Raw genomic sequence first — 9,401 nt, 5'->3', positions numbered from 1 at the left:
TTAAAAATGGGGTTGGGGAGAGTGGTATAAACTATTATAGGAGAAATGAAGTCACTGAAAATCACCTTCTTTTTTGCTGTTTATATATGCTACCTCTTTGCTAACCGAAAATGACTTTCTACTGATAGAAAAGTAACGTATGTTTAATCACATTTAAAAATTTAAAACTATTGAGTTGAACATAATTTAGAATCCACCACCTAGAAAAAAGCATTAACTCTTGTTGCCTATCTTCGAAGCCTTCTAATGACAGGGGTCTGTGTCATTGTGGGTATTATGTTATAGTGTTGTATAGTCCGCTGTCTTAAAACTATCCCAGGCAAATAAGTGAATACAGGGGTGGGCAACGTAGGTTTACAGTTCCTCAGGAAAAAAACGTGGAGGTTATGATTATTACAATAGCTTCATTGACACTTGTGTACCTACTTTTGCACACTCCGTATAATTTGTTAAAACTTTACTGATGTGCTGAATTCCATTCTATTAAAGACAAAGTATTTTTACCAATTGGTGGACTTAAGTGTTTCCCAAGTTTTTGCTATTCTAAATAATGCTGCAGTAAACCTTACCTGGTTTTTATTGTCTAAGAAGGTGATTGAAGTAGTCTTGGGACTGAAGTGAGGAGCAGGGGTGATAACAACTAACCAAAGTTTAATACTTAACCCATGATCACAGGGGAAGTATCAGAGTTGGGAACGAACTTGGACACTTAAATGTTAACTAAGCCCACACTCCAAGCGCACACTTCACTTGTGTGTCTAGTGTGGACTTCATCATGTTAAATTCGTTTGCCTCTGTATTTCAAGAACTGAATATTCTATGCATTCTCATTTGTAAATGTGGAATGTTGATTTTATATAACATGTTAAGAATCTTAACCGCTTGTCACTATTCAAACATTCTTCCCCACTTTGTAATTTCTTTTAGCTGTTTTATCATTTAGAAGCCTTGAATTTTGTAATCTGTCTCATAGTTTTTCTAATGCTCCCTAGTGCACACTAATATATACTCAGTAGGTGTACATTGTATACTGTTGAGATGTGAAGATAGGTTTCTGTATAGAGTTGGGAAGCTTATAAAGACTTTTTTTAAAAATCTGAATAAGAAAGTTTTTTTCTCTCTCAAAATAGTACCTGATGATGATAATGGGGGTAGTGTCAGTCTGGCCTAAACCAGTTTGTTTTCATTAAAGGTTAGAAATTTTTGAGCCTTACTTTCCTGAAAAGATGAGCAGTATTTCAAAAATTGGCTCAACTGACTAGTTTGCAGACCTCAGAATTGCATTTTTGGATGTAGGACAAAAACATTGATTATTTTATATTAATAGTGGCCTACACAATTGTATGTATAGACCAAGTTGGATAAATGCTCTAACAAAGATTGAATTTTATGTTTTATTTTCACGTAAATTGTCACTTTATGACAATACTTTCAGCTGTAGTGAAGTGTGGGCCCCTTAACCCTTACTCTACCTCATGACAGGTGGTTGTATGGTATGGTGGAAAAAGCAGCTTTTGGGGAGGAAGAAATTTGGTTTTAAGTGCAATCCAGATTGTCCGGCCCCACCCCTCATCCCAAGCACTATGGTTTTTAGGCAGATCATTCAGCTTGTCTGAATCTCCATCTAATCCTAGCCTAGGTAACATGGCCTGGGCTGACCGCTGTGGATTCCTTTATGGCAAGGTCTCTACTTCAGCACTATTGACATTGGGGGGGGGGGGGGGGGTGTAGAGGCTGCCCTGTGTCTACACAAAGAGAAGTAAATGCCTTAATGCCTTCCAGTGACCCTGCACTGTGCCAGGTTCTCTCACTTGGGTTTCACAGTAATCCTTAGGAGGATATTTCCTGTTTCACACGTGGAAAAAGGGTGAAAGTCTGACCAAGTTCAAAGTTCCATCAGAACATGGATCTGACAGACCAAAGCCTCTCCTCTCTGTGGTAGCGGAATGGTAAAAATTAGCATGCACTGCCCCAGGTGTAAAAAAAAGCAACATTGAAAACTGGGAATACTCAAAATCTGAAATTACTCATAAAATGCAATCCTGGGGTGGCAAGTGTGGACAGACAAGTCATGCACAGAGCCTGGTGAACTGTTTGCTCTCTTGTGTTCCCTCCCCCCCCCCACCCCCAAGGCACCCTAAATTATATGCAACCTCTTCTCAAAGTTCTGCATCACCTGCTCCTGTGGGAGTACAGAGGCCCAGTTGTATTATTTGTTTATAGCTCAAGAGCCTAGCATAGGACCCTCCCTTCTGTCCATTTTGTGCTACATAATTCTTCCCTCATTGACCCTGCTGTTTCCCTCTTGGGACCTCCAAAACACCTCAGCTGCTGCAAAGAATTGACTACATGCCACCCAGAGGTTTTTTAGCCTATAGTGAATTTCAAACACCATTCCTCACACCAACTAAAGGTCCATGACATAAAGACCTCTTTAGAAGAGCAGAGTTGGAGACAGAAGTCCACAGGTGGCCAATCCCAGTTTTGGTTTGTTTCATGGTGGCTGGGGTGGGTACACAGGGCTGAGGACCTTCACTGGCCGGTGGGAGCAGGCCCTTTGAGCAGGGTCTTTCAGGCCACTGGGACCAACTCGACGGAGTGTGCACAGGTCATGTCCCTGATAAGGTGCATCATTTCCCCCACTTGGTTTCAAGAGGAGGGATCAGGGTGGCATAGCAGTTTTGTCAAGCAAAACAGTCAGCCTGAGGCTGTTCTGCAGTTGGTTGGGGAGCGCTGGGCTTGTTGAAGGGGGAAAGAGGGTCCCTACTCACAGTAATAAGCCCATCCTTGGAAGCCACAGATGGTGGAGCAGGGCTGTGACTTCTGGTGGGGAAGGAGTGACGCCCAGGGGTCACAAGGCACCCATGCCCAGTTTCCCTGGTTACAGTAGCCCCATTGAACCTCCTACCCTAAGGTGTACAAACATGTACACATCACACATCTCATGCCATGTACACCACACATACATGCACACACTTCCCCACACATAATCGCCCAGCCCCACCTCACACCCCCTCACCTGTCCCTTCCCACTGCCCAGGCCTCCCTCGCCCCAGGAATCCCAGCAAAACCTGAAAGCTTCCTGTTAGCTCCCCTGGGAACTCCCTGTGTGTCTCTCCTGTGTAGTAAAGTATTATTTTATCATGATCTGTTTATAGTTCTCCCACTAGACTGTGTGTTACTTGAGCACAAGAATGGTTTATTTTTTCATTTGTTTTGTTTTGGTGGTGGCATTTAGAACCCAGGGAACTAGCGAGGCAAAGGGTTTTTGGTGGCCACAAGACCTGCCCTCACCTGCTACCTATGCCAATCTGAACCAACCAATGGGAGAAAGCTCTGCTTCTCAGGCTAGCCAATCAGCAGGTGAGGTGTCCACATGCTCCGTCTCAGCCTGGCTGTTCCCTTTTCTGTGTGTAGCCAGGATAGAAGGGCCTCAGTCAAGGGTCAGGCATTAGGTTGCTCTTGACCCAACTAGTGTCCAGAACTCCACCAGGTAGGCACCGCCAGTGTGGTGGGCATAGTTCCAGTCACTTCTTCCTCAAATAAATCCCCATGGCCTAGGAAGACCACACAGAGCAGGGGCAGAATGGCGTGCTCTATCCAGCATTTCTCAAACATCTCCCCCCACTCCACCTCCCTGCCAGCTCTCCTTGAATCTGCACTTTCCCCTCCAGCAAAGAATAATGAAAATGAATTTGCCAATTTCCTGAATGGGCATATCTTATGGCTGATTCAGACTCTTCTAGAGCTAGTATCAGTGGAAACTAAGTAAAACTGCAGCAGAAAGAGGAACAAATGCCTTCTTATTCCCCAAGATGGAACTCCAGAGTACATTTTGAACATAAAAACCTATCTGAATGGTTCCTCTTGCCTTAAAAACAAAAACAAAAATGATAAAAGCCATATAAACATTGTGGTGTCATTAAAAATAGCATTCTCCCATTCCTCAAGATTCTGCACTGCACAGCGTAGTGAGGGGAAGCAAGAATACTTCATAACTCCAGGAGGTCAAGTTCTCAACAATCTGCGGTTCAATGTGTATCAATAAGGAAAAGAATAACAATGGGAGAAATTACAGATTGATTTTATTTCTCCCTTCTCCTTCACATGACCTCACAGCATCTCATAAAGACAAGAACAAGGCCTCAAGTTTGGTTCTCAAGTTCAACGTAAGTTTGGAAGTAAAGATGGAAACTTTGTAATGCTTATTTTTAGAAGGGAGGGGATGCAGGAAAAAAAAGAGTAAAGGGGGTGGAGAGATAAGGCAGACAAAGTAAGCAGCACCAGCGAATACTAAATCTGGGAGTGACCCCAGGGGACAACTTGTCCAGAGGTTCTCAAGCCTTTTATTTGTCTGTTTATCTCCATATCTATCATCTTAAATAGCAGGCCCATGCCCCACCTTTTCCCCAAGTGACATCTTAAGAAAAGCACAACAATATCTATTAATATAGAAAAGTGGTAAAGTGGTGCTTGGAGAGCCCCCATGCCTTGGCCTTCCTCCAACCCTCCTCTACCCAAGCAATCCAGGCCTCTCAATACACTGCCTGCAAAGTAGAGACCTAACCCAACTCCTTAATATGCTGATGAGGAAACTAAAGAACAGAAGGGAACTAAGGGGAATTAATTCACTGGAGAAGAATTGGAAGTATTCTCCAAGATGATATTGGAAAGAACTAACAAAGGTGGACCTAGAAACTTGGAAATTAAGTGAAGTGGGGGAAGGGGATAGTGGAAGTGATGGTGAAACAGTTGACCATGGCATGACCTTGAGCACTGCACGGGTTTGGGTTCCAGAGGCTAGAGACCCTTCAGTTTCCCAGTGTCCACTCCCTGCTCTTCACCTGCTGCTCTAATTATGGTGTCCTTCTCCCCCCCCCTCACCCCCACCCCTTAAAGAGGAATGCACCACCAACACTTCAACGTCTTCAATGTCTCTAGATCTTTTTTGTTCATCAGTTTATTTTGGTCATTAGATTCCACAAATAAATGAGATCATGTCTTTGTCTGGCTTATTTAACTTAGTATAATACTCTCTAGGTCCTTCCATGCTGTCTCAAGGAGTAAGAGATCCTTCTTCTTTATAGCTGCATAGTATTTCATGGTGTAAAATGTACCACAGCTTTTTATCCACTCATTTACTGATGGGCGCTTGGCTGTTATCTTTGCAAGTTCTTTGGGGCACAATGTTGCTTTAGGCCCAGTTTATAAGCTAGTTTGCCCTGTTTTAACATTCCTGAGATTTGAGGCAAAAGACATGCCAGGCAGTTCCTCTGGCATGGCAGCTCGGCTCCATTTTAAAGTGACTCCATGTATATATATCTATATTTTAACAGTCACTGTGAGAGTAAGAGGGGTGAGAAAGTTTTATATATGGAATTCTTGCTTCTGATCAGCTTATGGTGTTATAGAAAAAGAGACTTAGCCCGGCCAGCATGGCTCAGTGGTTGAGCCTCGACCTATGAACCAGTAGGTTATGGTTCAATTCCTGGTCAGGGCACATGCCTGGGTTGTGGGCTCAGTCCCAATGTGGGGTGTGCAGAAGGGTTAGGGTTAGGGTTAGGGAGCCGATCAATGATTCTCTCTCATCACTGATGTTTCTATTTCTCTCTCCCTCTCTTTTCCACTCTGAAATAAAGATATATTTTCAAAAAGAGAAAAAAGAAGAACTTAGGCCTTGGAGGGAAGAAGATTTGGATTTAAATGACTTATCTGCTGTGTCATCTTAGATAAATTACTTAGCTTCTCTGAGCCTCCATTTCTTCATCAATAAGTAGATGAAACAATGAGCAACCTCATAGTGGCCATTGTGAGGACAAACTGAAAAATCTCGTCCCAACGGAGCCCGTGACTGGTGAATAGCATGTGCCTGGCCTGTGGAGGCCATGCAGCCAGCGGGATTTTCCTGCCTCTCCTTCTCCATGGAGTCCTCCCTGACAAACCCCATCTCTGACCCTACAGAGAAAACAGTTCTGATCTTAGTCCTGTGCAGCTGAAACACCAGGACCGGCCATCTGTCCAGAGCCAGGTGTGACCACCTGTATGACCTTGGGTAAGTGCATCACCTCTGTGATCTCACGTTCTCATTTGTAAAAGATTATCCATCTCCAGCTTTTTAGTTTGTCATGAGGCCACTTGATTCCCAAATCCTTGTGCTTTCCACCAGAGCAAGCTAAGCCCTATTGGCCCCACACCAAGGGACAAGGAACAAATTGTAGAGTTTGGAGGCTCCTGTGGCCATGGTCTTTGTTACTTCTTCGCCTTCCAGCCCCTCCAGCCAGGGCCCATCATGTGTCACTCTTTCACTGGGAATAACTGTGACTTTCTTATCTATTGACGTGACTCAAATTCATATATCAATCCATATCCTCCTCTTTGCTTCATGAATGACCCTCCATCCATCAAAACTACAGACACAAACCCTTGCTGTTGTGCCCATTGAGCCGCTGTACATTGATGTTTCTCAGGACACTTCCTTTAGGAACGTGGGAAGTGATTGTGACTGGTCTCTATGTGGAAGCCTCAATCAGAGTGAGTGACAATTGGCCTGTGTGTACATGTTTGGGCTGCTCCTTTCTTCGCACTGGACTTCCTGTTAAGCGCCCACCACCATGGTGTCCCTGAGTCCATGTCTCTCCCTTACTCCGAACTGATCATTTTCCCAGGAGCAATTGTCACAGCTGACCACTCCGTCTTTCCTGGAATAAAGCACTTTCTCCACTCAGTGTCTGAGACTCACGCTCTCCATATTTTCTGTCAATTTCACTGGCCCATATTCTCAGTATTTTTAGTTGGTTTTTCTTTCTCTTTTTAACCCCCCAGACTTTAGAATGTCCTAGCAAGCATGTCAAACTCTCGGCTGGCGGGCCACATGCCTCGTTTATTTAAATGAGGCATGCGGCCCACTGGTCGTGAGTTTGACATGCTTGCAGGCGTTCCAGGACTCAGTCCTCAGGACACTTTCCTTTGTCTACAGTCACCAAGACTGGTGATTTTATCCAGTCTCAAGAACTTTAATGCCATCAGTAGGTGCCCTGTCCACTCCCTAGCCTGACTTCTGTCAGCTATGAACTAATTTTTCTAGCTTCTCAGTTTCTTCCATACAGTTGAGGACACTACCATTCCGCCAGTTGCTCAAGCCAAAAATATGGCAGTCATTCTTGATGCCTGCCTTTCACTTGCTAAGTTTAATTCATAGGCAAATCCAGTAGCTCTACCTTCATAATACTTCTACTCTACCCATAACTCACCGTCTCCACTGCTATTAAGTCTAAGCTATCATCATTGATTATTTTTCTCATGGATTATTGCAACAACCTTGTATTAGTCAGGATTCTTCTGAGAAAGAGAAACAATAGGGGAGAGAGATAAATATCCTGTTCTATTCTATCATCTTTCTATCTATGTATCACCTATTATCTATCTATCTATCTATCTATCTATCTATCTATCTATCTCAATCATCTGATCTATCTTTCTAGATTTATTTTAAGGAATTGGCTCATTCAATTGTTGGCAACTATGAAATCTGTAGGGCAGGTTGGCAGGCTAAAATTTAGATTAGAGTTGATGTTGAAGTCTTGAGTCTGAAACTGCAAAAGAAGCCAGCAGGCAGGAACCTCTGGCAGGGGTTCTGTGTTGCAGTCTTCAGGATAAATTCTTCTTTAGGAAACCTTGGTCTTTGCTCTTAAAACCTTCAGTTGATTGGATGAAGCCTGCCCACATTAATTACTTAAAGTCTACAGATTTAAAATGTTATTCATGTCTAAAATAATATCTTTACAGCAATGTCTAGACTAGTATTTGACCAAATAACTGGGCAGCACAGCTTGGCCAAGAGTACTCTCCAAAAAGATCCCTCTATGTCCACTCTTGCCCCTCTTCAGGCCTTTCTCCACATATCAGCCAGAGTGATTCTTTTAAAATCCAAGTCAGATAATTTCTCTCCTCTGCTCAAAACTACTAATGGCTACTCATTTTACTCAGGGTAAAATCCACTGGCCTCCAAGGTTGCGGTGGTGCCTCTCCATATCTATGCCCTCAACTCCAAATTCTCTGCTCTTCACTCTCTGGGCTTCAGCCACACTAGCTTCTTTGTTGTCACCCAAATATGCCAAATATTGTTTATCTCGGGGTCTTTGGTCTTTACCCACATATTTACATGGCTCATCTCCTCACTTTATCCAGGTCTCTGCTCAAATGTCATTTCCCCAAAGACATCTTCCCAGACCATCCTTTCTCAAGAGCTTTCCTTATTCCCAATCATTTCTTTAACTTACTTTCTTGTAGTGGCTGATTTAATGTATGTTTCATTTCTTGCATTTTTTTCCCTTATTACAACATAATCTCTATTAGAGTGAGAAATTTGTCTTTTGTTTCTTCCCCAAACAATATATGGCACATAGCTTGTGCTCAACAAATACTTGATAACTTGAATAAATGACTATGATTCAAATATCTACTCCACCAATCATTAGATGTTGACCTTGGATAATTTCCTACTTCTTTGATTCTCATTCCTCTCCTGTCATATGTAAGGGGCCTGGCACACTGTGAGTATTCAAAAACTGTTGGTTATTATTTTTATAGTTGTGAAATCATTTATTGAGGTACATATATTTTTTGAGTCTTTTTTTAAAATATATTTTATTGATTTTTTACAGAGAGGAAGGGAGAGAGATAGAGAGAAACATCGATGAGAGAGAAACATTGATCAGCTGCCTCCTGCACATCTCCCACTGGGGATGTGCCCACAACCCAGGCACATGCCCTTGACTGGAATCGAACCTGGGACCCTTCAGTCCGCAAGCCAACGCTCTATCCACTGAGCCAAACCAGTTTTGGCAATTTTTTGAGTCTTATAAGCACAGCAAACTCTAGGGTATTCAATAATTTAATCAACAAAATATTTACTAAGACCTACTAGGGATACACCAACCAGGAAAACAGACAGAGCCACTACTCACAAAGCTGTGCCAATGGCTCAGATGAGAGGCCAGAACAGAGGCAGTAAGGAAGGGCTGGATTCTGTAGGTTCATTGAAGTCAGAGACCACAGGATTTTCTGTTTCCTTGGATGGTTGTTCAAAGTCAGATGGTGTTGCCATCTAGTGAGATGGGAAATCAGTCTGGTAAGAGAACCAAAAGTTTGGACATGTCCAGTTTGAGATGCCTGTTTGACATGTAACTAGAGATGTGGGCTACAGGTACACATGTTGTGGTCATCAGGGAGTATCTGATACTTAAAAGTCCCAAAACTGGAATGAGGGAGTGACTGAATGAAAAAGAAGAGAGGTCCCAGGATTGAGCCATAACCGGGCATGACAACATTTGAAGGTAAGACAGAACGGGAGGACCCAGCAAAGCAGATGTAGAAGGAGCAGTAGATGGAGACCAAAAAGA

Source organism: Myotis daubentonii, chromosome 2 (assembly GCF_963259705.1).
Source record: "Myotis daubentonii chromosome 2, mMyoDau2.1, whole genome shotgun sequence".
Lineage (NCBI taxonomy): Eukaryota > Metazoa > Chordata > Mammalia > Chiroptera > Vespertilionidae > Myotis > Myotis daubentonii.
The sequence above is the reverse complement of the archived record's forward strand: the minus strand, read 5'-3'. Positions refer to the sequence as shown.